Source organism: Pararge aegeria, chromosome 9, assembly GCF_905163445.1.
Source record: "Pararge aegeria chromosome 9, ilParAegt1.1, whole genome shotgun sequence".
Lineage (NCBI taxonomy): Eukaryota > Metazoa > Arthropoda > Insecta > Lepidoptera > Nymphalidae > Pararge > Pararge aegeria.
In genome coordinates this window covers 16,135,918-16,157,604 of record NC_053188.1, presented here as the reverse complement: position 1 = coordinate 16,157,604, position 21,687 = coordinate 16,135,918, and the positions used below count along the sequence as shown (strand labels likewise).

The window sequence follows — 21,687 nt, the reverse complement described above, 5'->3', positions numbered from 1 at the left end:
GTAGGTAGTACATTTTTTCTTATCGTGTAAAAGTAAAATCTTTTTATTACTATTGAATGTAAAGTATCTATTACGTCCACTTAAAAGTAATAAAAATATGGTTTTCTTAGGTATATCATAAGACAAGTTAAAAAAAAATTATAATAGTATACAGATTTTTGCAATTTGAAAATTTATTTACTGTTGTTGTAAATTCTGTCTCAGTTTATAAACTTTGTCAGTGAATTCTTACTAAAACATCAAAAACTAAGAGCCTCTTTGACGCAATGATAGCTGTTATGTAAACCGTAAACTTGTTAAGTTTCACAGAACTTCAGTTCGAAGTTTATCCGAAGTTTTGGTCAAAATAATTCGTCTTGTTGAATTGTTGCTAACAAGATTGTAGACTGTCGGGCGACGGATATTGAGTGAAATTAATACGACGGATATTGAGTGTATAATCTGCTGTGTCACGGACAGCGCATTTCTTGTCCACGTCATCATGGTTGTCCCTATCAACTTTGATCAATATTACCATTTATAAACCCGTTACCGGCCCACTACAGGAAACGAGTCTCCTCACAGGAGGAGACAGGTTTCAGACGTGACCAAGTGCGGGTTGCTAGACTTCAGACGCCCCCTTTATGAACAATATAGATAACTCTAGCGTAACCCGGAGAGAGACCGAAGTCCCAACCCCTAAGCTATCACTGCTTCAAACTATTGTACTATGTTGTATATTGTATAATCATATATTGGATAGAAGCAGGCGTTACTTTGCGGATTTCTGTTATATGTTATGAAAATTAAGCTTCATTTGCTATACTCCGCGAAAAGCTGGAGAATATATCCTGCTTTTGGTGTATTAAATAATTGTTAACGATTTTTTATTGTAAGGCCAACATTTCCTGAAGATGCTTCGATGTCTGAGCGAAATGTACGTAGAGAGTATATTGCCGAATATCTGTTAGGTGTGTAGTTTAAAGATTGAAGAAATTATAAATTACACCTTACAGATTCTCCAGCTATTCCGGTAGTAAGACAGGAATTTTAGCCAGAGAACGGGACAGTGCCAAGAGTGTTGTGATATACTTATACCAAAATGTATTCAAAGTGTATATTTGTACAATTACATTCATAATTTGTTACAATTAGGCTTAATTTTCATTATGGACCTTATAAAAGGTTATATTATATTAGCGGTCCCTCGCTGCTTCGTCCGCATATAAGTCGAGAGTATAACAAAGCTTAATTTTCATAATATAATAGAAGGATATCAACTACCTGTCTTTAGAATATTCTCTGGTCACTGGCAAAGAAGGAAGATGTCGAGGACGTAGCACGATTCGTTGGTAGGATCAAACCGCACTGCTCTCGACACCAAAGTGCATATTGCTTGACATGTTGCTAAAAGCCGAGTCTAATGCCACAAAATCGTCCGAAAGATTGTAAGTGGAAGCAGTTGCGTAGAGGTTATGCAGATGATATAAAATGAATAAAATCTCCAGTACTAGTTATAAAAACTTATGATGTTTTTCATTTTATATTATCTACCCGCTTAGTCCATACCCTGTGCGTACCCTGTATGCATACCACTGAGTGGGAGGGTCACGAACCTTGGCAATGAGGAACACGACGTAGAGACAGACATAAAAAAAAAGATAATCATCACCACAGGGTGAAAAACTGTGGCGTAGTGAACTTTCAAAGATAACTTGCGGGGGTCAGGGTCTGCGATAACATTCGCGTCCTTTTAGAGGCGAATTTTTTGTCCGTTCGCTGTACCGAAGCGATAAGGCAGAGCGTTTGGTGAGCTTAGTGAATTTTTCACTTTCTCCCGCCTTTGGGATTTCTTTGGGTAAAGGGAGGGTATAGGATCAAATAAAATGTAGATTGAATGCGTTGGGGTTAAAATTATTGCTGTGTCATACCTCATAGATTGAAAGTTTTCGACATAAATAGGTTATAGGTTTAAGTTGAATAAAATATTGTATGCAATTAAAACGTAGGATTAAATGAAGATGAAAATAAACAGAATGAAATGATAAACAAAAAAAATCTCTTAATTTAACATACAGGTACCAGTGGCGTGCAAAGAGGGTATGCACAGGGTATGCAGATCATATAAAATGAAGAAAATCTCCAGTACGAGTTATAAATTATAGAGTAGAGTTAACTTAAGTGTTAGAGTTATAAGTTTTTCATAACTCGTACTGGTGATTTTCTTCATTTTATATCATATGCACTCCATTGCACGCTATGCACGCCACTGACAGGTATAATGGGTGTCCATATCGCCAAGAAGCTGCCAGGGAACCCAAAACAAAATAAAAACTTAGACAATAAGGTTAGGTTATACACAAGAAGAAGAATATATACAAAATAAAAAATAACCAAATTAAAAAATACCAATCACTATATCATTCCAAATAAAAGACAACAACACAAAGGAAAATGTCTCAGAAGCAAAAAATTAAAATTACTTCATGAATAGCGTGTAGCAGTTCATCTTTTAACTTGTACACCAACCACTATTCTTTGTAACTTGTGGTTGCCTGGACGAGATCACTATCAGCGATAAGGCCGCCATTACACCTTAATTTAGTTTATAAGTTGTTTATGTGTTATGTTTTGTATTGGTGAGCAATAAAGAATTTTATATTATAAGTATTGCTGGATTAAAGGTTCCCAACAGGAGGGTTTGCCCATGATCGACATAATCGATCACAAGTTAGAAAAATGAATGTTAAAATGAAAAATGTAAACAGTTGATGTCGAAAAAGAGCAACTGCTGAGTTTCTAGCCAGCTTCTTCTCGGAAGAATCTGCCTTGCGAACCGGTGGTAGAGTCACTACAAACAGACAGTCTTGACGTTTCAAAAGTGCTAATATTAGGCCTACTTGATATAAATGAATTTAAAATTTTGAATTTTTGATATTTTTTTCCTAAGTCACCTCGTACGTCACCCCCGGGAAGAGGTGTGGTGACAACTGAATTTTGATTTACCATCGACATGTCTAAAAATCGGTTCAGTAGTCTTTTGGAATACAAATAGACATCAGACAAATGACTAAGAAAATTGTAAAAGGACAAACACCTACGTATTTCTTTATCGTTAAATCGAGTGATATTTTAAAACTCATACAACTCCGAACAGTTAGATAGAGAGGCTGAAATCTTAACCACTAGACTACGACCGCTTTACATATTAATACTCCATGTTGTTATTGAAAATTTTATTCTTAATTATATTGTAAATGGGAAAGAGTGTTTGTTTGTTTGTCTGTCAAACAAAGATTTTTGGCATCTTGTTCTTCTTTGTGTCCTACGTCCCCCCTTTGGGGCAGACACAACACTTCTCCATTACGACTTGTCTGTGGCCACGCGCTTAACTTCACTCCAGGTAAGGCCAATCTTCTGCGCCTCCACTATGGTAGTTCTCCGCCAGGTAAATGATTTTTGGCATAGAGTTAGTTTAAAGATTTTTGAAAAACGGTAATAAACAAAGAACGCACTGATGGATCTGAATTAAACTTAAACTGACAATATTTTTAGCTAACAATAAATGTTAAAACTCGATAGAATCAGCCTGTCTTAATAAGACAATAAGAGCAAATATGATAGCTCGCAGGTTTGCACGTTGTTCTGTGCACGTCAAGGTGACGCTTTTTAAAGCATACTGCACATCCTTATACACGTGCAGCCTGTGGGCTAATTATTCTAAGAAAAGGTACAGCGACCTCTGCGTCTTGTACAATAATGTATTCGGAATGTTGTTGGGGCTGCCTCGATTCTGCAGCGCCTCTGGTATGTTTGCGGATGCGCGGACGGATTGTTTTCACACTACGTTGCGCAAGCGGTGCGCGTCTTTGGTGCGCAGGGTGCGGAATAGCTCCAACATAGTTCTGAAGATGTTTGCGGCTAGACTGGACTGTCATTACCTCCGGCATTGCTGTGATAGGCACGTTGCAATACCAATGCCGCTTAGGGAGTATTAAGGGATTGTTCTCAATCTTCTTTTTATTTAAATTTCATTTTTGAATTGGTTTATTTGGATTAGATTTAATTTAGTTTTTTTTTTTTAATTTAGTTTTATTTATTTTTGACATGTATTTATTTTAATTGCATTCAACATTATGTCTTAACTGATCTTAAATTGTATGGGTAAAGCCTGAAATAATTGATTATTATTATTATTATTATTAAAAGATACCTGTTTCTTAAGAAATACTATAATTAAGTATCGAAAATGGTGTCAATAAACTAAATCATTTCCACTGAATAATATTATCAGTAAGTAGGTAGTTACTCGGAAATTGTGGAAGTCACCGATAACAATATGCAATATCATATAGCCCACTAAATAAACAGATTCATGTTGGTACATAAACATTAACATATACTAACGGCCGATGTTAACAAAATATTTCTTATACCATTGACAGCCGGTTGGCGCAGTGGGCTGCGACCCTGTTCTCTGAGTCCAAGGCTCAAGGTTCGATTACCACAACGGGAAAAATGTTTGTGTGATGAGCATGAATGGGTGTTTATCTGTATAGGTATTTATGTGTATTATATTGATAAAAATATTCATCAGCATATAGTACACATAGCACAAGCTACGCTTACTTTGGGGCTAGATGGCAATGTATGTATTGTTGTGGTACAATTATTTTTTATTATTGACTAGCTGACCCGCGCAACTTCGTCTGCACCGAATCGGTTATTAGAGGTTTTAAAATCTTAAAAAAAGCTAGAAGTGAATTGCAGCGCTACCTGCCATGTCTAGTTTTATTTCTAAACTATGTTATTCGCGGCCGGGCTGCCCGCTGCATTTTTCTTGCTTTCTGCGTTTTGATACCCGTCGCAACTTCTAAGCGATAGGTTCAATTTGAATAATTTAAAAAGCAATTTGCAGGTTTATAATCAAAATTAATATTTATAAAACTATTTATTTGGATATGGATTAATATCAGTTTGTTGCCGAGTTAACGCTCATCTAATATACATCAAACATGCACCTCAAGCTAGAATATAATAAAAAACTATATCTAGTATATCTTATTCCTAATTAAAATGAACTGATGGCTGAAACCTACACTGTGCGTTCATTCGCAAAGCAGAACTTTAAAGTATACTTAGTGAATACGGGTGTAAGTACTCTCAACCTTTGTAGCAAATAATCAGCTATGTTCTTTGACCTTATAAGCAACATTAAACAACAAAACCCTTTTGCAACTACACAGAATTATGCATCGTATTTTATGATAATAAAGTGTAAACTAGTGTGGATATTTTTGGCGTATATTACGTATCGGAGTGGGGTGTGTACAGGCCCGGTCACTATTATCAGTAAGCGATAAGTGAGCTACACGTTATTGTAACGAAGTGCATTTCTTTGTGCTCGGTGCCAGGTTAAATAGATGGAATACGAGAGGAAATAGAATATTTTCTGATAAAGCTGACTATTTTTGGAGCACTTCATTATAACAGTATCATGACACACATTTGTTCGCAGCTATACTACGGATTATCCAATTTACCTGATTCCAACGGGTAAGCTGTTTTCGATAATTTTGTGGAACTTACGAACTACTATGTAATAAATTTTGAATACCTCGTTAGTCTAGTGGTTAGCATGTTTTCCTAAGAAGTTCTGGGTTCGAATCCAGGGTGGGGCAATGTTAGACAATTTTAAGTACCAGCCCGGAGTTAGGAGATTGGCGGTGGCAACCCCCGTGCCTCGAAGAGCACGTTAAGTCATCGGTCCCGGTTATTATCACAAACTTGTGACAATAATTATTAAAGCCCACAAAAACCCTCATTGGAGCAGCGCGGTGGGTAGCTCGGTGGAACTCAGAAAGCAGGGTCGGCCATCAAATACTCTACTCTCTATAAATATGTCACCATTTCAAAGATACAATACTTTGAAACAGTGGCGTGCATAGAGGGTATGCACAGGTTATGCAGATGATACAAAATGAAGAAAATCTCCAAAACGAGTTATAAATACTTAAGGATAGGCTTTTCATAACTCGTACATTACATTAAAAACTCGCACTGGAAATTTTCTCCATTATATGTCATATGCATACCCTGTGCATACCCTCTATGCACGCCACTGCTTTGAAAATACCCCGTTTAGCACATTTCGAACTAAAACTTTCACCATAAGGCTTTCAAATCCTAGTATAGTAAGTTATTATCCTACAATAACACGTCCAATGTTCATAAGCCGCGTAGCCCGGGGTGAATGACTGATACAAGAGTGTTTACCTATTTCATTTATGCATTAAATTTCAAATTCAATTTATTATTGGATCGGTCAGCCGCAGTTTATATTGGAAACTATTAACGTGAAAGCCTATTTAAAATATCGCCTATGTAATTAAATAATTGTGTATATTCTCTATTTTCGTACCGCGGTGTGTTGTTTACAAAGAGAAGTCCCGGATTTGATTCCTGGGTCAGATTTAATTGGTGAAGCATTTTTATTTACGAAGTCCGTTTTTTTTGACAATTGTTTTTTGTTTGCATTCATCAGCCAATGCACACATGGCCAGCGTGGTAGACCCGTAATCGGCATCTAGTCCCAAAGTAAGCGTAGCTTGTTTTATAAGATGTACTAAGATGACTGATCAATATTTTTATGAATATTATACATAAATACTTATAATATACACACACTGACACTGACACTGAAAAACATTCATATTCATCACACACACATTTTCCAGTCGTGGGAATCAATCCCACGGTCTTGGACTCAAAAAGCAGGGTCGCTGCCCAATCCGCCAATCGGCCGTCAAAGATTGGTTGATGAATACAAAATAAAATAAAATTTAACGAAAAAAAAATGGACGGAAAAAATTCTATACCAATTTAATCTGACTCAGGATTCAAAGCTGGGACCTCTCTTTGTAAATACCAGGCCAGAGCTACGCCACTGAGGTCGTCAACGTAAGTGGTAGAAGATTAAATAGAGATACGTGCGTGTTTTGGACATCTGTGCCCCAATAAAGGAGTTACTGACTTTTGAACCCCATTGAAATCTGACAATAGCGCCACCAATGAATACAACTAGACAAAAGTTTATTAATATCTTCCTACTACTACGTCAATGCGGAAGACACAAACATATATACTTCATGTGTTTTGAATACGTATGCTATACGTATGTATCTTTAACTTCTATCATATAAATGAGAATGAGGGAGGTCGAGAAATGACTTCTGCACCTTTCGTAGACGATATGCAGATGTCACTAATTTATGATCATTTCTTGCAAGTCGACTGTTTATATCCACTTTTTGTTTATAAAGACTAATATAGCCGGTAGGGGCACTTTGGAATTTGTAATTTCTCAAGAGAAACTTAAAAAATTGTAACTGAAGAGAAACTTAAGAAATTGTAAATTCCAAAATGCCCCTACGGTAATCGGACCCGGTACCTTCTACTTAAACAACCTCCTCCCACAGCGCTCGCTGTTGTGCCAAGGAGGTCGTCAAATTATTCGAAGAAAACCAACATTTGTGTGCAATAAATTGTATATATCTATCTAGGTGTTGCCCGCACTCTTCGTCCACTGTATTTTACAAAAACCACGTCAAAAAATAACCGTGGACGAAGAACGAAATTATTAATTACTAATACCAATATAAAGAATAGTGAAAAACTGTTTGATTGTTCTACCCTCGAAAGCCTACTATGGTATACTACTACTATACTAACAAATGACCGATTTGACGGCCGATTGGCGCAGTGGGCAGCGACCCTGCTTTCTGAGTCCAAGGCCGTGGGTTCGATTCCCACAACTGAAAATGTTTGTGTGATGAACATGAAAGTTTTTCAGTGTCTGGATGTTTATATGTATATTATAAGTATTTACGTATATTATTTATCAAAATATTCATCAGTCATCTTAGCACTTAACACAAGCTACGCTTACTTTGGGGCTTGATGGCGATATGTGTATTGTCGTAGTATATTTATTTTATTTATTTATTATTTAAATGGTTCATGGTAATATAGAACTTTGAAAAAGTAGATCGAAACTACAATGTTTCCTACTAGAACTGATGATATAGATGGCGCTAAAGTCGCTTTCAGACTTATATAAAAAGCCATTTAGTAATTTCGGTATAGCCATCGATTAGTGGTAAAAGCGCTAAGGCCGCAATTGCCAGATAGTAGCAGGTTCAAATCCTGTCTGTTCCGATTTTATTTACATGCATTTTAAATTTATAAAATCAAACTTTCGCTGGCCACTTTTGATTTTTCCATTGCAGTGAGGTAGCTACATCATCATTCGCAGCCTTTAATGTCCCACTGCAGGGCACAGGTCTCGTGACTCACAGGCGAGAAGGTTTTAGTGCATAGACCCACCATGCTGGTCCAATACTGGTTGGTGGGCTTTAACGACTAGTACCACAATTAACTGATAATTGACGGAACCGACGGCTTTACGTGGCTGACACAGACAAAAGCCGGGCTGGCACCGAAAATTCTTTTATAGAAAATACATAACAACTTTTGTAGTTTGGCCCGACCGGACTCGACCGAGAACTCGTGATCCGTAGTTGAACATGCTAGATCAACGAGGCAGTTAGGTGAGGTGGCCTTTACTCTAGTTTTATGAACCTGTATTATAATGTAACAGAGGGTATTGTTTCATTATTCAAAATGATAGAAATGTGATTCGAAATAATAAAAAAACAAATGTGTTAAATTAAATAAAAACAAATAAAATTAAAAAAAAAATACAAATACTCATGTATTATTACTATTTTTTAGTCTTATAGAACTTTTATTATTTTTTAATATTTATAAAAATTACTTTTTTACAAAAATACTATTTATATAATAAGACAGGCCAGAAAAAATGGACTCTACTATTTTTATCATTTATGTATTTGCTGATCTTCCGAGTTCAGTTTTTATCCAGTATCTTTAGGTCCAAATTGCAATAACCTTAGTACCCAATAAATAAATGAATGTCACTTACTCATTCCAATTAAAAACCACTTGACATAAAGCTAATATAGAACGTTTTTATTTTATCACTGGCACATAAACTCGCGTAGGAGCCGTAAACGTACAAGTGACAGCCACTCGTCACGGCCTCCTGGTGACAACTGATACCCTCGTATCACACTCGGGAGCATCCCGGTACCGATAGCAAAAAAATATTGTTATTGCCAAAACATTTTTTTTCTCTTGCCTGAGTATGTTTCATTGCTTGCACTGTCCCTCTTGTTTTCTATTATTACTTTCACCAAGGGTTGTCTGTAAGAGATTGCTTTTGCAATAAGGCCGCCTTTGCACACAACTGTATTTAACTTTTTTTTATTATTATTAATTTTTTTTAATTGTTTTTAATTTTACTTATTTTTTTTTTGTTTTCTTGTGTGTTTCTTGTATTGTTTCTAAGTTTGTGCAATAAAGTATTCTAAATAAAATAAATTTTAAATATTAGTCTTTTTAACAGTATAACATTATTTGTTACAGCATAAGATTGCTATTCAGTTGTAATTTAAGCTCATTCAAACACACTTATTTTGAACCACACACAGACGGTAAAGGTCAAATTAATATGAAGATAATTCAAAGTCTTTATGGCGAAAACATATTTTATAATTACAAAAATTATAAAATATGTTCACTTACTTTCTATTAAAAACCGCATTTAAACTACAAAACGTTTATTGTAACACGGACACTGAAACTCGCGTTAGTTGGAGTGGTAAACGCTCAAATGACAGTCACTGTCCTGTGTCCTGTGTCTGAGAATAATCTGAGAAAAATCTTTTGATATTTTTATGCCGACGGTACACACATTTAACTGTCAGTCAAAACTGTGTACAAAACATTGTTATTATGTTAAAGTTTATCACGTTTCGTAAACAGTCTTAATTGCTCGCATGGAAACATCTAATTACTTGCTATTATTATTAATCTATTGTTAGTTGTTTAGTTATTTTAGTTTATTCATAAAGTATTATTTTGAGGACGGTCGGATTTAATAAGTAATCATACGTTTTTTTTATTGAACTACAAGTTAGTCCTTGACAGCACGGCTAGCATGGGCAGGAGACAATTATATCCCCGGGGAAAGGATAAAAATTTATCTTCTCCCACAGCTTTATCAACTCTCAGAGCACTGATTATATTAATCGCTGCATGTTAGATTATATCCCCTGTCATTCATAGTGTAGTTATTAGTATGTATTTTTTTTTTAATATGCACAACCTGCAGTATGTTATCCTTATCCTAAGGTTGCCTAGAAGAGATCGCTACAAAGCGATAAGGCCGCCTTTTGTATACTTCTTCTGTCTGTGTTTTCTTTTATTCTTCTTCTGTATTTTTATTTGTGTGCAAATAAAGAGTATAAATAAATAAATAAATTCATAATTGTAAAGTCAACTAAAATAAGTATGCATAATATAAGTTTATGGAGTTTATGAAGATGGTGAGTCCGTAATGCAGTCTCACCAATTTGATGGTGTTATTTATTATACGAAGAAAAATGTTAAAAAGAGAATCTGTAAAAAGTATTAAAAAAAACAACACAGAAGGTACCTATATAACGGTATATACGGTAAGGTGACGCGTCCACCAATCCGCACTGGCCTGGCGCGGCGTGGTGAACTACGGCCTTAACCCCTTGTAATCGTGGGAAGAGACATGTACCCTTTATTTTTTGGGGCGTGTTGGAAAAGCTTTATTGCTACCTCCGACCCTTGGGCAGGACGAAGATTATGTTGTACGATTATGTATGGCCTCTAAAGGGGGTATACCCAAACTAAAAACCACCACGGCATGTCCCTCTTATTGGTTTTGTTAGATGATATGGCGTAGAACCCGCGTAGAGCCCGTAGGGGTTTCGGTTTTATATAACTGCCATACCCCTAACAGGCTAGCCCGTTACCATCTTAGACTGCATCATCACTTAAAGCAGGAAGGTTTGCAGTTAAGGGCTAACTTGTCTAAAAAAAAAAAAACATGTATATATATATATATGAAAGAGAAGTGTGTGGGTATGTTCCGTATAGGCTCCGAAACGGCTCGACCGATTTTAATGAAACTATCGGGGAATCTCCGGATTGACCTGGCGAGTAATCCTGTAAAGTTTGGTGACGATCAGAGCACTACTATTTTTGAACTGTCAAATACAGCTTTTATTTACTATGATTATATTCTATTGTTAGTTTTACATGGGTGTAGGGTGGCTGATCTTCACCCGCTCGAGAATAGAATAGAAGAGAATGAATAAGGAGAGAAATAAATGATTGAATATATTATGAGACTTAAATAAAAAATTTAATGATGTAAGTTTATTGTTTGAATAAAATAACGTAAAATCTAGCCCGGCGAAGCGGGCTGGGTACGCTAGTATTTTATAAAGATAAAGATTGTTTACATATAAATAATTGAATATAGGAGACAACAAACAGTCAAACATTAAAAAAGTAAGAAAAAACTTAATAATAGCTGGAATTGGGATATTTATAGCTGCTGGAATGCCCAGGAGAGGAGTAATGGCAGTCGTTATGCAGTTAACGCGTCGAGGCGCATTAAAACTACAGAGAGCGCGACTATAAATTGTGACATTAGACTTTTCGAGTACCTAAACAGTTTAGCGTTTAGTATAGTGAGCAATTTTAGCTAAGTTATAACGCAACCTTAACTTAATAGTCATCGCATAGACCTTTTACTGGCCCTCGGTTGCACGGGTCTCCTCCAACAATGAGAAGGGTTTAGCCGTAGTCCACCACGCTGGCCCAGTGTGGATTTATGGGCTTCACATGCCTTTGAGGACATAAAAATTCAAAATTCAAAATTAATTTATTTCAAGTAGGCCTAAGTAAAATATAAGCACTATTGAAACGTCAAGACTGTGTGTGTAGTGACTCTACCACCGGTTCGGAAGGCAGATTCTACCGAGAAGAAGCCGGCAATAAACTCAGCAGTTGCTCTTCATGAGAGTTCTCTCAGGCATGCATGATCCTAGACCGTCGAAGCAAATGATATTTTAATTGCTAAAACGCAGAGCAGGTGCGCGCTGAGATTCGAACTCGGCCCCTCGGAAGTGAAGTCGAAGTTCTACCCACTGAGCTTTCACTGCTTAGAACTAAAACGACGACCTCCCTGGCGCAACGGTGAGCGCTGTGAATTTAAGTGGGAGGTCCCGGGTTCGATTCCAGGCAGAGGCAATTTGGGAATTTATAATTTCTGAATTGTCTGGTCTGGTCTGGTGGGAGGCTTTGGCCGTGGCTAGTTACCACCCTATCGACAAAGACGCGCAGCTAAGCGATTTAGTGTTCCATTGCGATGTCGCGTAGAAAACGGTTAGGGGTATGAGTACCATACTCCCTAAAAGGTTAGCCCGCTACCATCCTAGACTGCATTATCAGTTACCACCAGGTGTGTCTGCAGTCAAGGGCTAACTTGTAGTGGAATAAAAAAAATCATACTTTATTCTACAACATTTATGAAAATATTGTTTTCTACGCTTTTTTTTTGTTACGCTTTCACGCAAAAACTACTAAACCGATCCTCATGAAACTTTGTACACATATTTTTGGAAGTGTAAAGAATATTTTTAATCCCGACATTAAGCTCAGTTCCTTGAGAGAGAGGATGAAAGTGTTTGACGATTTTACACCATAACTCCGACAAATTATAAATAATAACCGATTTAAATATTTTTTTTTGTACTATAGAGTTTATATTATGTGTTTAATTTTGCCCAAACTTTCTGTAGATCTGATGAATGTGGTTGAAAATAGAGGACAGAACTCCACAGGGGACAGCAGCAAATCCCTCATTTAAGGCCTAGCGATGCTGAATACTTAAATTTTTTTTAGAACTATAACTAATTTGAATGCCACATCAAAAAACAACATCAAACGCGGACGAAGTCGCGGGCAATAGCTAGTAATATATAATTGAATATAGGAGACTACAAACAGTCAAAATAAACTTGTGAACCATAAAAACAACCCTTGTGATTTTAAAGAGAATTGCCAAACAAATAAGTGCCCATCAACACAAAACAGCAGGGCTTATTGAGTTCTTAAAATAGATTCCAATACCTATTGGAATCTCTCCGGGACGTGACCGAGAGCTTAACCGCCTGTAGGAAAACAGGGTAGCCTTTCTTAGATTAATTAATTTATCAAAATAATTTGTTCACAATAAAATTATATTTAAAAATGCCCTGATTAAAATACTTTTTTTTAAAATACCCTGATTAAAATACATCTATTTAAATGTACAACCAAAGTTTAAATGTTAAACTTTGGTTGTACATTTAAGTAAACGAAGTTACCTGGAAACTAAACCAGAAAATTCTCATGCAAAACTTCTGAAAAGAGTAAACCGCTGCGCCAGAGTGGTGGTCAGAATACTTTAAAATATTCTTCGGGTAGATACTCGTAATACAAAAACCTACTTTGATGAAATTCGAAAATTTTGTGACTGAGTGCAGACTACAGTCCCACTGAAATGAGCCGTAAACTTGATGATACCAAAGAAATACTCGTTTTTGTTCTCGACACAGACTAGGCAAAGATCGCAGAGAGAAAGTTTCCATATAATTTAATTTAAGTTGTTATACTAAATCACCACGTTAAGCGTGTTAAGCATATTGAGCACGTTAACTTGTGATAATTGTCGTTAAAACCCACCAATCCGTATTGGAGCAGCGTGGTGGATTTATTGTCTTATGCTCTAAAACCGTCTCTGGGATGTGGTTGGTGACAATGAATAAATCGCATTGCGACCGCTCTTTGCGCCACAAGTTGACAGTATAATTCTACAATGCTCAATAAAGTTTCATCCTCATTAAATCCATGCCCCGCTACTGGGCACAGATTAGACTTAATTATTAGAACCGACGTCCTTCCAGACTCGAATATAGTTTGTAAAATAAAAATCGAGATCATTAAATTGAGGACTTTAACTACTCCTGCGATATGAGTAGTGTTCCGATACTTAAAATGACTGCCACTTCGTAGCATCAGTCTATTTTGTAATCCAGCATGCGATTTGCGCCTTCCTTGGTGCGAAAAGGTTGTATATTATTCTGATCACGCTTAGATTATTCTAAAGAGTTAGGATAGGGCTGTTCTGATTCCTAACTGAAAATGTTTCGTCACTAAGCGGCGAGTGTTCTGTCTATTCTTAGTCACTTACTTTTAGTCTGTGGTTCTGTAATCAACTGTATCGCTTCAATCCTAACAAAATTTTAAAGCGTAAATAAAACGCCGTCTCCCTCAGATAGCGTCCAAGAGTTAACAATGCTTTTTTCGTGGACGTAAAAATGTTTCATTGAGCGCCCGTATTCGGTATTCTTTTATAAATAAAGTGCACTTTTCGTTTGTATCATTTTGTGGTCAGAATTAAACCTTTTTGCTATATAATATGAGTGTTTTAATTATTGTTTACAAAGCCTATTAGTCAACCGCAAAAGGTCATATGCTGTTGCAGACTTTTTTTTTTATAAAATCTGTCATACATAATTTTGGTGTAACTTTACGCATCGCACACATCAGAAACTCTCAAACGTTTTTCATTGGTGCTCCGCTCCTATTGGTCTAAGCGTGGTATTACATAATTTAAAGCCTGCCTCGATAAATTGGACTGTTCAACACAAAAAGATTTTTCCAACTCTAACCAGTGGTTCCTGAGATAAGCGTGTTCAACTAAAAAAATCTCTTTAAGTTTATAATTATAGTTTTTATATTACATTATATGTATATTTTAAGTATTTATGTATGTTATTCATAAAAATATTTATCAGTTATCTTAGTACCCATAACACAAGCTACGCTTACTTTGGGGCTAGATGGCGATGTGTGTATTGTCGTAGTATATTCAATTATTATAAAAAAAACAAAGTGTAGAATATAGAAGGCATAGACAGGCTAGCGCTCAACGATCATGCCTGATGTAAAGCTGATGAGGTCTAGGTTGAAGCGCGCTTATCTAGAAAATGCCTATTCAAAACTGCCTTGTAAATACTAAAGTTATTCGTGGGAGGAAACGCATATTTTGGGTGAGCGTTTCACATCTTTGTGGCTCATTCGATTAAGATGCCGACTGCATTCAAAATAGAAGCGTAGATATAGCAAAAATTAACTCGTTGTGCAGTTTACTAGGCTACACATTCATTCAAGGGCAATTGTATATTATTTTATAACAAATTACCAAATTAAATCTTTGAGTTTTCTCTCAATAAGTTCAAAGTTTATATAAAACGTAAGCTTACAGAAAAATCCTATTATAACATTAAGGATTATTTAAACGATAAAAAAGCTTGGGTCTGAATTGCTCTAGCTTCATAGCTTAATTTAAATTTACTGGAAGATGGTGATAACGAAAAAATAAATTTACCCGGCTAAGTTTGTTGTGGGCTCTTCTTAGACCAGGGCGCGTTTGGAACCCTCGTTGCTTTAGATTTAAGTTGGCGAACGAAGTTATCACCATCCCGTTACAATTATGTAAACAAATATGTATGAACGCTTCATAAGTGCCTGTGATAGGCCTACATGAATAAAGAAATTTAGAATTTTTGAATTTTACATTTGGAGATATTCCGAGTCCATCTCTGTATCTCTTGCTCTGTTTATCGACGGAGTTCTAAAAACAAAGGCAGTGGGAATATGAAGTTTGATCACATTGCAACGTTCGGCAGAACACGTTAGTTACGACTAATTACTTTTCACGGCTCAACTACTGCACAAAGGTGCTCGTATATGTAATTACTGCAATGGACGTCAGATACTGCCTTGTTACTTTGTAATCACCTTACCATTTTATATAGGTATATCTGTACATAGGTGTTGTAAAGTGACTGATGGACCATGTTTTGCTCTTAACGTACGTGTTACCAATAACGTAATAATTCTTTTTTTTTTTTAACTCCGCAACTACCTATTATTTTATTATTTCTGAAGTGTAAACTGCTTTATGCGCGTCTAGCACTTTTTGGGTCCACAAAGTCATGGCCAATCAACTCGCGTCATCGTCACCGAACGCTTTCCTTGAGCTTTAAGTAAATATACAGTGTATATATGTGTACTTTTTGGATGCACAAAAATTATGAAACTTTAGTAATTGTCACCGAACGCTTTCCATGAGCTACAGGTAGATATACAGTGTATTTATTTAATTATAACAACTATATTTTATTTATTTTTAAATATTTAGTATACTTACAGCTAGTCAAAACGCATACTAAGTCAGTTACAGATGTACATTACAAAAAATATTGGTTAATTTGTCTGAATATAATTTATGAACTTAGCTTAACTATGTACCTATACTGTATATGTAGGTACATAGATCGAGTTTACTATCAACAGTTCTCAAAGACTGCCCCGAATGTTTTTTTAAAGTTACTTTTTAAAAGGAGGACTTTTTTATAGTTATTATTGAGGGTAAATGTAGATAGTAAATGGCCCAAATAAGAGAAAAACCATCGTTCAAGGAACACTTCCTGTAGCCTGCCGCCATAAGTTCACCAAGCATGATTTGGCTGTAATTAAACCGCAACCAAGCCCTTCAGGTCTGAACACAGTATTGCAACGGGCAGTGGCGTGCACTTCCTACATGCACAAAAGCACTGCATACCCAAATTATTATATTTAACTCGTATTTCAGGGGTTTTTTTTTTCATTTCATGCTATGTATTTGCTTTATGCATACCCTGGCTGAATACCCCGTGCACGCCACTGGCAACGGGCAGATATTAACATGGCGGTAGTGGTTCGGAAGAACTCCATCACAAAAAGCTCTACTATAACTCTACTCTCTACTTCTCTACTCTCTACTTCTCTACTCTCTACTCCTCTACTCTCTACTCTTTACCTCTCTACTCTCTACCTCTCTGCCCTGTACCTCTCTACTCTCTACCTCTAACTTATTTTCGAGAATAATTAACTTTCGGAACACGTGCGAAGTCCAAATCAAAAAGTAAAAGATTCCATTTGTTGTCTACTGACAAGTAAAGAATTCTATTCGCAAGCAAACTCCACAAATCCTTCATATGTATCGAAGTTAGCTTAAAAGCCCGTTTGCGTAGGCTGCAAATAAACAGGGACTCAGATATATACGTTTTTATTAGTGCTAGATAGGACTAATCTAATTCATGGAAGGTAGAGTAAAGTTCCGTTTGGCTTCTTTTTACTCTACATTACCATGTAGCGTTTTTCACATTATATATATCTTATCATTAATAGCCTATAACAGTCCACAATTGGACTTAAAATACTTGGTGGTGACGCTGACACCACTACTGGTTTGGAAAGCAGATTGTACCGAGAAGAAGACGGAAAGAAACCCAGCAGTTGCTCTTTTCCAACATCAACAATTTACATTTTAACAATAATTCTTCTTTTTTGCGAGTGGTGAAAGCGGAGCCGAATGCTCCCAAGCAACCTTGGTAATTTCTCAGCAAGAAATTCAACAATAGAAAACTTCCCTATGATATTCAGAAATATTAAAAATTAAAGTGTTTGCAGATAAATAAATTGCAAATTATATCTCAAATTAATATTTCCCGCGAAAACGGTCGCCGGATGTGATGGTCAAATTTGTGGTGTAATAAGAAACTCAGAGCTTTATTAATTCCTCGTACTATAGCTAAAGATTATTGATAACAATAACTTGAATAATAAACTAAACTAAAACTAAACTAAACTAACTAGCTTGATATATTTTCGAATTTCAAGCGGTACAGATTTATTTTTGTAACCGAGACGTGACGTCCTTATTACTCGTATGTATTCAGAGTTTCACCTGAAATGGCAGCTAGATAGATTTTGCAGTTTTATGTATTGAAAATAAATACCAATCTCACTTCGGTCATAAATAGAAATACGATTTTCATAAAAAAATAATCCTATATAATTAGAAAAATACTTGGACGGCCGATTGGCGCAGTGGGCAGTAACCCTGCTTTCTGAGTCCAAGGTCGTGGGTTCGATTCCCACAACTGGAAAATGTTTGTGTAATGAACATGAATGTTTTTCAGTGTTTGGGTGTTTATCTGTATATTATAAGTACCTATTTATGTATATTATTCGTGAATTATTCATCAGTTATCTTAGCACCCATAATACAAGCTACGATTACTTTACTAGATGTATCCTGCGGCTTCGCCCGCGTTAATTACGGGTACACAGCGTACATGCTACATATACTACACCTGCCAATAAATCAAATACTTACTAAACGTAAAGTTTTTTCACATGTACTGGTAGTGCCAACTATACAAACCTAATAAATAAATAAATAAATAAATAAATAAATATATTACGACATTACACACATCGCCACATAGCCCCAAAGTAAGCGTAGCTTGTGTTATGGTTACTAAGATGACTGATGAATATTTTATTATGAATATAATACACATAAATACATATAATATACAGATAAACACCAAGACACTGAAAAACATTCATGTTCATCACACAAACATTTTTCAGTTGTGGGTATCGAACCCACGACCTTGTACTCAGAAAGCAGGGTAGCTGCCCACTGCGCCACTCGGCGGTCATGTTTAATATATTAAGTACAGATAGTATTTCAACATACATAAACAAATGACTGAGGTGTGGGCGAATTATATACTTGTTCTTGCTCTTGGAGCTTAAATCACCCACTATTTGAAAACTTCAATCACGTAAACATTGCCAAACATTAACTTGTATATATGGGTTTAATATAGGTGCCATATCCCCCACATCATCACTTATCAGCTGGTGAGATCACGGGCAAACTTGTCAGAAATAAAAAAAAGCCTTTCTGTCAGTTAAATCTCTTTGCACAAAGCAAATAACAATGAATAAATCGCTTTTATTCCATCAAACATTTACTCCGAAACCATCTGAGTGACAGAATGAGAAATAGTTTTGCCCACGTCTTTTCATTTTTGGGTCCCGCTGCGAGTTCAATGCTAATTGAATAACGAAAAAGCTTTCAACTCTCGCACCTATTTATTTACTTTGTTCAAATTCACTTATTTGGCTTTTGTTAGCAATTATTGGAGAAATCGTGGATTTTGAGGTTAAAATGTTCGCCTACAACTCAGGAGATGTATGTGATTATCGGGTTGGGTTACGTTAGGTTCAACGTTTTTCAGTTCATTTAAACAAAATCACAATATCAGCCCGATATTAATTCCCGTTGTGCACGTTAAACCGTCTGTACCAGATATAAATTTGTACATACTTATTACGAGTTGACGAACTGGCTATCCTAGCTAGATTTTATCTGTGAAATATACATAAACAGATTGAAATGAAGAGATTACTCTTATGTACCTTTAATTATATCATATAAAAAAAAAGTAAACTAAAAGTAGTTGGTATAGTGGGTAAGTGTGTGCGTGTGTGTGTTGTCAATAACGTCTGATAATGATTGTTAAATTCCGCCAGTCTGCATTGGAGCACCGTGGTACCCACCACGGTGCTACAATGCAGACTTAAAGTGGGCGCAGGAAGATGTCCTGTCTGATGTCTTATGCATGGGCTATTACGGTTTTGAAACCCGGTCAGAACATTGAAGTTAACAATTTCTGAACTGGATACGGATTGGTGGGGCTTCAGCTGTGATCAATGTAGTTCAAACCTTTTTGACTAAAATTGGCATACCATGCTGGTTATACAAAATACTCCAACACGCGTAATAAAATAAGGTGGGTAGGATAGGAACCTTTTTAAAATCAAATGCCAAACGAAGTGTCTGGATACATTATATAACGAAAAATGAAATAAGTGAAAGAGTCTTGCTTGACCTTGAAAACCTGCCCGTCATCTTACAGTGCGATGGGAAAATGGTGTAAATAGAACAAGAGGGAATAACTCAAGAGCACACTCTTCAAAATATGGTAGCCGTGGATTAACCAAAGCTTAGTTGTGATAGCTCAGGTTCGGGGGACCGAGTTCGAGTATTTTTTTTAGATGTGCGTTTTGAGCAATTAAAACATCACTTAACTTAACGGTGAAGGAAAACATCGTGAGAATATACCTGGGAGTTCTCCATAATGTTTTTAAAGGCTTGTTAAGTCTTCAAATCCGCAGGTCTAAACCCTTCTCATTCTGAAAAGAGACCCGTGTTCTATAGCAGGAAAGTAATGGATTGATAACTATGATGATGGTGATCTTGCTTAATTTCTTTCGATAAACTCCAGTTTTATTTCGAGATCTTTCTGCTTATTTATGATGCAGAATTCAATAAAGAAGTAATTTGCGCAGGTGAAGTTTGTACCAGCTTGTATTTAGATATCTTCAGTAACAGAGCAAACAAAACAACAAATTCTGACCTTTATCCCGTTAAAAATGTTGTACAATTAATCCATCACTGTCACCTGCACTCGCTTTAATAAAACGCTAACTCGTCAGTTCGGGGGTTACGCACGATTTGCGGTGGGCGTCATTAATTCGCAGCGAACAATCGGCATTGTTGGTAGAAGGTGACGACTGGTAACAGCAGGCCTATAACTAGTATTAGAAGGCCTATTTGTCTGCCTGTCCTTTGAAGCGGAGAAATGCGAGGGAGTCGGTACCCATGCTGCAGTGATGAGGACTTTATCTGCCTATTGAATTGGAGTGGAGCTATAGACCCATGCTACGCGCGGCTTTTTCTGTTAGCTCCCCCGCTCCGTGATTAATCTGCATGTATTTTTAATTTGCTGTTAACAAACGGCATTGTTGATAGAAAATGACGACTGGTATTAACATGAATATTTGTGAAAATTAAGCTTAATTTGCTATACTCCGCGAAAACCAGGAGAATCTGTATGGTATAATTTATAATTTCTTCAAGCTTCAATAATACTTCACACCAAACAGATTTTCGGCAATGTAACCTCTACGCACGTTTCGCTCTGAAACCGGAGCTTCCTCAGGGGAGATTCACTTTGCAATGAATAATTGTTAAGTCTTAAAAATAAATGTGCGTATTGGGTACATTGCCGAAGATCTGTTTGGAGATGAGGCTAAAGAAATTATAAATTGCACCATACAGATTTTCCTGCTTTTCGCGAAGTATGGCAAATTAAGCTTAATTTTCATAATATATCATGCATTTCTGCAAATTAACGCGTGCTTCTATACAACAATTATATTTGGCCTGTTCTTTGGGTATTGGTCCCTCAGACTCAGTGATGTGGACTGACTGTGTCCATTGAAGTGGACCAGAGCCAAGCAAAAAGCATGCGACAAATGACGGGTCAACCGAGATTTTTTTTATCCCACTCCGTGTTAACACTACATGTATTTTAATTTGCTGTCAACAATCGGCATTGTTGATAGAAAGCGACGACTGCTACTAGCAGGTCCATTTGGTCCGTCCTTCGGGAGTTGATACCTAAGGTAGTAGGTAAGGTAAGGTGATGTGGACTGTCCATCGAAGTGGAGTGGAGCTAAGCCAAAAGCCTGCCACTCATTTTTAAATTCGCTTCCCCGCTCCGTGTTTAAAATGTAAGCATTTTTAATCTACTCCGCAATTCCGTGCAATAAGCAGAGTTAAATTTATAAACTCTGAATATAACGCTTCTATATTTAAATTCAATCTCGTCTCAATCTTCACGTAAGTTTTTTCAATAGTAATAATTGTAACCAAGGATGTCCCCCCCTGTTGGTAACAGGAAAACCTTCGCCTACAAACAGACCAACATTTCGTAGGGTATGCTAGGA

The 21,687-nt window shown here is 36.4% G+C and overlaps 1 protein-coding gene across 2 annotated transcripts in view; it reads right to left on the bottom strand.

Moving 5' to 3' along the window:
* The window catches only part of LOC120626339 (bone morphogenetic protein 1), a 99,709-nt gene extending 90,612 nt beyond the window's left edge, over window positions 1–9,097 (bottom strand). For both annotated transcript variants that reach the window (XM_039893833.1, XM_039893834.1), the window contains exon 1: window positions 8,984–9,097. The gene's annotated coding sequence lies outside the window, so the exon portion shown is untranslated. The remainder of the gene's footprint in view (window positions 1–8,983) is intronic.
* Between the last annotated feature and the right edge of the window lie 12,590 nt (window positions 9,098–21,687).